The sequence below is a fragment of the Rhinopithecus bieti genome, unplaced genomic scaffold, assembly GCF_001698545.2.
Source record: "Rhinopithecus bieti isolate Rb0 unplaced genomic scaffold, ASM169854v2 scaffold_44826, whole genome shotgun sequence".
NCBI lineage: Eukaryota > Metazoa > Chordata > Mammalia > Primates > Cercopithecidae > Rhinopithecus > Rhinopithecus bieti.
Genome location: NW_016817892.1, coordinates 28,360 through 36,425, shown reverse-complemented (window position 1 = coordinate 36,425; position 8,066 = coordinate 28,360). Strand labels below are relative to the sequence as shown.

The window sequence follows — 8,066 nt, the reverse complement described above, 5'->3', positions numbered from 1 at the left end:
GAAATGAATAAAACTCTAAAATAATAAACATTTAGCCACAAGTTTTGGGAAAAAACTGACGCTAAAGCAGTATGCACTGTAAAGGCCAAGCAGCACTACTCATCTCAAAATACTAAAAGGAAGAGAGAGTTTTTTAATACAATTCAATAGTTTAATAATTCCTTGAGGAACAGTTAAAATATGAAAATTCTGCTCTAAATGAAGCCAAGTAATCTGAGTATTTGCAAAACAGTACCAATACTGTCAGTGGACTTCTTAATATTCTTGTGTTTAAGTAAAATATGTGAAATGTACTTAAACTCTGTAAAAATTATTTCATGTAACCTGTGAATGGGAGCAACAAATTTCAATATAAGCTCGACAAATTTAAATATCAGCTTGTATGGTTTCATACTATTTAATATTTTTGCCAATATTTTCCCTCTTGACAAAAAGTATTTCTAACCATTAAACAGGTATTAAATCTCTGAAAACACATTTTTATTTGACAAGGTAAGTAAGTTTTAAACAGATTTCCTGTCACAGAAAGAAAGGAATCTTGCATCATAACCTTTCTTGTTGGAATAAACTGAAGAAGTCCCATCTCTCTGGTTTCCCAGCTTCAAGCCTCATATACAGCTAATCTCTTTATCCCTTCTTTCCAGTTCTAGCAAATTTCCAGAAATAAAACATACAACATTTTATGATGGTAAATATCACAGTTGCCACACAGGCCAGCAGGAACCCAATCACATCCAAAGAGTGGTACTGGAACCAGGTGAGGTCGTGGGCTGCAAGCTGACGGTGCTTGGCTCCTTTATGGTGCCTGACAATTTCAATCCAGAAGACTGCACAACCTTTACTGGTTGATCATGATCAATTCTTGATAACTTCATAGTGTTCTCTTTATATCTGAAGGATAAACATAGAGATATCAAAATTGAAAGTAAGTTTATTTTCTTGAGCATATCAAGTCCATGTAAGGTTTTTATTTTTATTTTATTTATTTATTTGTTTATTGAAACAGAGTCTCGATCTGTTGCCTAGGCTGGAGTGCAGTGGTGCAGGCTCCACTCACCGCAACCTCCACCTCCCGTGGTGTCAAGAGGTTTTCCTGCCTCATCCTCCCAAGTAGCTGGGATTACAGGCTCACGCCACCACGCCTGGCTACTTTTTGGATTTTTAGTAGAGAGAGACAGGGATTTTCCATGTTGGTCAGACTGGTCTCGAACTCCTGACCTCAGGTGGTCCACCCGCCTTGGACTCCCAAAGTGCTGGGATTACAGACATGAGCCACTGCGCCCGGCACATGAAAGGCTTTTAAAGTGCCAAATGATTCAAAGTAAATGGCATATAATTGACATAGAATTTGTGCAATTTAGTTTGAGTCATCATAGAAACTTTGGCTTTTACATTGGAATTTTATCACTGACAAATTTTATAAAGTAAAACGGAAAGTCAGGAAAATTAATTTCTTACAGGCAAAACAAATATAAGCCATTTTATTATCATTTTTTAGTTTGTTAACTTTTAGTTTTTGTGTATATTTACCAGGTGTATATATTTATGGGTTGCATGAGATGTTTTGATACAGGCGGCAATGTGAAATGATCACATCATGGAGAATAAGGTATCCTTCCCTTAAATATTTATCCTTTGTGCTGTGAACAATCCAATTATACTCTNTCACTCCTCTGATTAAGATTTTTGCCTGACTTCTCATCATATTAAGAATAAAATCCAACTCTGTTATTTGGCCTACAGGACCCTGCAACATCAAACACTGGCAAGTTCTTCTCCTAACAAGTTTTCCATACACACTAGGTCTTCTAGAGACATTGACCTTCTATTTTTCATTAGGGTGTCAAAAGTGTACTCACCATAGCATCTTTACACATTTTGCCCCCTCTCTCATACTCCTGGAACATTCTTTCTTACAACAACCCAAGGCATGCTTCTTTCTCTTTTTGAGGCTTCCCTCTAAGTGTTACCTCTAAGAGAGGCTTTTCCTGGCCACACTATGATGGAACCTCTAGGATTTTCTCTATTGTTTTATGCTTATTTTGATATTTGATTCCTATAATTTTAAGTACATTATATATCCTATAAAATAAACCTTTACATATTAAAGCCAAAAGGTAAATATACATACACTAAGTGAATAGGTCAACAGTGTAAGATCATCTTGAACATTATCTTGAAGAGAAGATACCAATTTACCTACTGCTCAGATCATGGTGTAGGATATCACAACCTGTCTAGAATAGCTCTCTTGTCCTAAACCATTTAGTCACCACTTTTGTCCTCCAATTAAATACTAGCCTGACTTCAAATATCATACATTAGTTTTCTTTGTTTATGTAACTGAATTATATAACATATATTCATTAGAGTCTACTTTTTAAAACTTTTGTGTAGCAGTTGTTGGTTAATACCATTGCTGTGTAATATTTTGTTGATGGCTAAACCACAGATTATGTCATCATTTTATGAGCAATAGACATTTGGGTTACTAACAATTTTTGGACAATATTAATAATTCTGTCATAAACATTCTGGTATATGAAATGCATGAGTTCTTTGTCCCCCCCACAAGATGTGCGACAGCTGTGTGACTCATCTGCTCAGTCGCCATGCACGTTCAAGCCCCTTAAGGGAGAAGGAGCACACAGACAGGTAAGTGCAGGAGCCTGGGTGAGCACCCCTGGGCTCTGGCACCACGGCAGCACACAGGGGTGGATGTCTGCAACTCCTGAAGCCCAAGTGGGTATGTGTTAGTGTACGCTTTTAGCCTTGCCCTATACTAATGACTTAAGTGTTAACCAGTTCAGCGTCCTGTTAGTACTCAAGTCCTTGTCCAGCACCCAGGAAGAATCAGGTCACATATGGACTTGGAGGACAAATGCAGGGGTTTTACTGAGTGATGGAGGTGGCTCTCAGTGGGATGAATGGGGAGCCGGAATGGTGATGGAGTGGGAAGACGTTCTTCCTCTGGAGTTTGGTCATCCAGCATCCAATCTCCTCTCCTCTCCAACCGTCTTCAGCTGAACTACTCTCGGCATTCAGAAATTCCTTCTCTTCTCTCTGATGCACCATTCTGCCATTCTTCTGCTCTTCTGTTCATGCCGGGGGGTTGGGGTTTACATGAGTACAGAATAGGGGGGTATGGTAGGCCAAAAGGCAACTTTGGGCCTCAAAACAGAATGTCCGTTCTCGTTTAGGGCCAAGAGTTTTCAGGCTTGAGGGTGGGACATTTGCAGGGGAATCAACCACTTCTACCCAGTATTTTGCTGTTTCCTGTCCATGTCATATACAGCACTAGGTTTCCATATGAATACATATCTGTTGGGTAAATAATTGAAAGTAGAATTGCTGAGATAAAAGTGCATGCATAATTACAATTCACTTCTTGACTTTGTTTTTCTTTAATTTTTAATTTTTAAAGTTTTATTTATTTATTTAATTTATTTTTGGAAACAGTTTTGCTCTTGTTGCCCAGGCAGGAGTACAATGGCACGATCTTGGCTCATTGCATCCTCCAACTCCTGGGTTCAAGCAATGGCTTATGCCTGTAATCCCAGTACTTTGGGTGACCAAGGTGGGTGGATCATCCGAGGTCAAGAGTTTGAGACCAGCCTGACCAACATGGTGAAATCCTGTCTCTACTAAAATACAAAATTGGCCGGGCATGGTGGTGTATGCTTGTAATCCCAGTTACTGGGGAGGCTAAGACATGACTTTAAATTTTTTTGAAGTGTGTTTTCTTAATTTCCAAAATTAAAGATATTTTAGTTATATTTTTTAAAAATCTCCCTTTCTTCAATTAAGGCTGGATCATATATTGTTTATGATATTGAATCTTTTCAAATTTACTGAGTCTTGATTTCTGGCCCACCACATGTCACTTCAAATAATTATTAACAATTCAATGTGCTCTAAGAAAATGTGTCTTCCAGTTGATATATATAACACATACATGTGCATGCTTGTGTGTGAGTATCATGTTACATTATAAGGTTCCGTTTGTTAACTGTGTTCTTCTAATGTTTTCTGTCATTTCTCATTATTTGCTCCTCTTTTTAAAGTCTGTTTAGATTTAATGGAAGTATCTGTATATTTGCATTTAAATAAACCACCTTATTTTAGATTTCTTTTATATTGGTCCAACCTGTTTTATGGTACAATCTGTTTTAAAAGCATTCCTTTAGGTGATACTTTTATTTCGTAAAAACATTATTGATAGTAGTTATAAATGCTGAATTGATGGTAGCTGGACTGGGTAGACATTTTGCACGCTATATCCTTTGGAGTATAAATAAATCAATTATTAAAATTTAATTTATTAAAATTAAATTTTTTGTACTTCAAAAGCCATCATCAAAAAAGTAAAAAGTTAGAATGACACAAAATATTTGATAATTATATATCTAAGATTATATCCATGATATATAAATAGTTCTTAAAAGTCAATAATGGGACAAGTAGCAAAGTTTAAAAATGTTTCAAGGATTGGAATAGACATTTTTCCAAAGAAGATATATGGTCAGTAAGCACATTTAACAATGCTCCACAGTTTTAGCTGTAATGAAAATTCAATTGAAAACCATGAGAGATCATTTCACACCCACTAAGAAGGCTATAACAAAAAGATAATAACATGTTTTGGCCACAGTGTGGAGGAATTGGAACCTTCTTGCTTTGTTGGTGGCAATGACAAATGGAACAAGTACTTTGGAAAACAGTTTAGCAGTTCTTCATAAACATATAGTTCCCACATGAGTCAGAAATTCCACTTATAGTATCAATCCCAAAGAAAACATGTTTATGCAAAACATGTGTAGCAATGTTCCTAGTAGCCACAATTCGAAACAATCAAAAGGCCAATGAACTGATAAGTGAACAAAGAAAATGTATCATATCTATACTATAAAATATTATACTGCTGCAAAAAAATGAAAATACACACTACAACGTGAATGAATCTAAAACCATTACAAAAAAAAAAAAAATTATGCTCACTGAAATAAGTCACTTATACAACACCCTAAATTGGATGATTCCAGATGGCTTCATGACTCATAAGCATTCTAAATATATTGGGATTTTACACCTTAAATAGGTAGGTTTTAAGTCATGGAAATCACATACAATTATCAAACCAGTTACAATAATGGAAACAATAAAATGAATTTTCACCAAGAAAATAGTTATGCTTTTAGAGATTTTAGATATTTAATTAAAATATTTTATCATATTCCTTTAAGTTTATCCTTCCTTTCTACTGTGGACTGATTATATGATTTTTTAAAAAACTGTCTTTTTAGGAAAAGAAGAAGTCAAATTGTCCCTGTTTGCATATGACATGATTGTGTATTTAGAAAACCCCATCATCTCAGCCCAAAATCTCTTTAAGCTGATAAGCAACTTCAGCAAAGTCTCAGGATACAAAATCAATGTGCAAAATCACAAGCATTCTTATACACCAGTAACAGATAAACAGAGAGCCAAATCATGAATGAACTCCCATTCACAATAGCTTCAAAGAGAATAAAATACCTAGGAATCCAACTTACAAGGGATGAAAAGGACCTCTTCAAGGAGAACTACAAACCACTTGTCACGGAAATAAAAGAGGACACAAACAAATGGAGGAACATACCATGCTCATGGATAGGAAGAATCAATATCGAACTGGATCCTTTCTCCTTATATGAAAATTAATTCAAGATGAATTAGAGACTTAAATGTTAGACCTAAAACCATAAAACTCTAGAAGGAAACCTAGGTAATACCATTCAGGACATAGGCATGGGTAAGGACTTCATGTCTAAAACACCAAAAGCAATGGCAACAAAAGCCAAAATTAACAAACGGGATCTAATTGAACTAAAGAACTTCTGCACAGCAAAAGAAACTACCATCAAAGTGAACAGGCAACCTACAGAAAGGGAGAACATTTTTGCAATGTACTCATCTGACAAAGGACTAATATCCAGAACCTACAAAGAACTCAAACAAATTTACAAGAAAAAAACAACTCCATCAAAAAGTAGGCAAAGGATATGAACAGACACTTCTTAAAAGAAGACATGCGTACGGTCAACAGACACATGAAAAAATGCTCATCATCACTTGTCAGAGAAATGCAAATCAAAACCACAATGAGATACCATCTCACACCAGTTAGAATGGCAATCCTTAAAATGTCAGGATACAACAGGTGCTGGAGAGGATGTAGAGAAATAGGAGCACTTTTACACTGTTGGTGGAACTGTAAAATAGTTTAACCATTGTGGAAAACAGTGCAGCGATTCTTCAAGGATCTAGAACTAGAAATACCATTTGACTCAGCCATCTTATTACTGGGGATATACCCAAAGGATTATAAATCATGCTGCTGTAAAGACACATACACACGTATGTTTATTGTGGCACTATTCACAAGAACAAAGACTTGGAATCAAACCAAATATCCATCAGTGACAGACTGGATTAAAAAAATGTGGCACATATACACCATGGAAAACTATGCAGCCATAGAAAAGGATGAGTTTGTGTCCTTTGTAGGGACATGGATGCAGCTGGAAACCATCATTCTCAGCAAATTATCGCAAAAACAGAAAACCAAACACTGCATGTTCTCTCTCGTAGGTGCGAATTGAACAATGAGATCACTTGGACACAGGAAGGGGAACATCACACACAGGGGCCTATTGTGGGGAGGGGGGCAGGGGTGTTGAGGGGGGAAGGATAGCCCTAGGAGATATGCCTAATGTAAATGATGAGTTAAAGGGTGCAACACACCAAATTGGCACATGTATGCATATGTAACAAACCTGCAGGTTGTGCACATGTACCATAGAACTTAAAGTATAATAATAAAAAAGTCCATAAAATACTTACCCTTAATGTAGGCACTACTCTTACTTTTAATCTAGAATTCTCCTTCATTTTTTACAATTTAAGGCTTTTAAAATTCTTATAATTTAAAATCAATTTATTCACTAAGTTGATTTCACCTGAACAAAAGTTTTTAAATACTATTCTAAACAGTATATTCAATGTCAGAAATGCATACGACAGGCATAGAAAACATTTTCTGTTTCAAATAATTTGTAATTCTGGTTGTAGAGCAAGGTAAAAGAGAAAACATGAGTAAAAAATCAGAAGATTCTTTGGCAGAATAAAATCAGAATAATAAAATAATAAAATTAAAAATATACCCAATCCTTTCCACACTTTTAAGGTCTTCCCACTTCCAATGTCAATCACAAGTACAATACAACTGGCCCTCCATATCCGTGGGCTCCATATCTATGGATTCAACCAACCCACAGATGGAAAACATTCAGTTAAAAAAATTTTACATGTTAAAAAATTCATGTAAAAAATATTTTAATCACATGTTAAAAAATATTCAGTTAAAAAAATCTGTACATGTACTGAACATGTATAGATTTTCCTTGTTATTATTCCCTAAACAAAAGAGTCTAACAAATATTTACCTAGCATTTATATTGTATTAGGTATTATAAGTAATCTAGAGATGATATAAAGTAAAAAGGAGGATGAACATAGGTTATATACAAATACTGCCATTTTATATCAGAGACTTGAACATCCTTAAACTGTGGTTTCCAAGGAAAGTCTTAGAACCCATTCCCCAGGGATACTGAGAGTCAACTGCATTTGCAATCAAGAAACCAAGAAATGTCCTTCTCTTGGCATAGGAGCTTCACTTTAAAAGAGATACAATACAAACACAGCACAGAGGCACTTGTGTGCGATATAATAACATAAAAAATTATACTGGGACAGCAGAGAAATGGCTTCATATTTTAAAAACTATAAAATCTGCTAATGAACCACAACTGATTCTGCTGTAGTTTTCTTAATGCATCCTTCCATAAATGCAGTTGCACTAGTTATTATAATACAATGATATATTTCACACTTGAAAACACAAAATAATTCCTATATCTGCTTGGGGATTCATTTTTACTTCTATTCAAACCAGGCTATACAAAATATATATTACAATTTAAGTTGACATAATAAGACAATAATTTCTAAAATTAAAGTCTACA

At 35.3% G+C, this 8,066-nt stretch overlaps 1 pseudogene; it reads right to left on the bottom strand.

Moving 5' to 3' along the window:
• Window positions 1-674: 674 nt before the first annotated feature.
• Window positions 675-8,066, bottom strand: part of LOC108518226 (UDP-glucuronosyltransferase 2B4-like) — a 17,391-nt pseudogene continuing 9,999 nt past the window's right edge.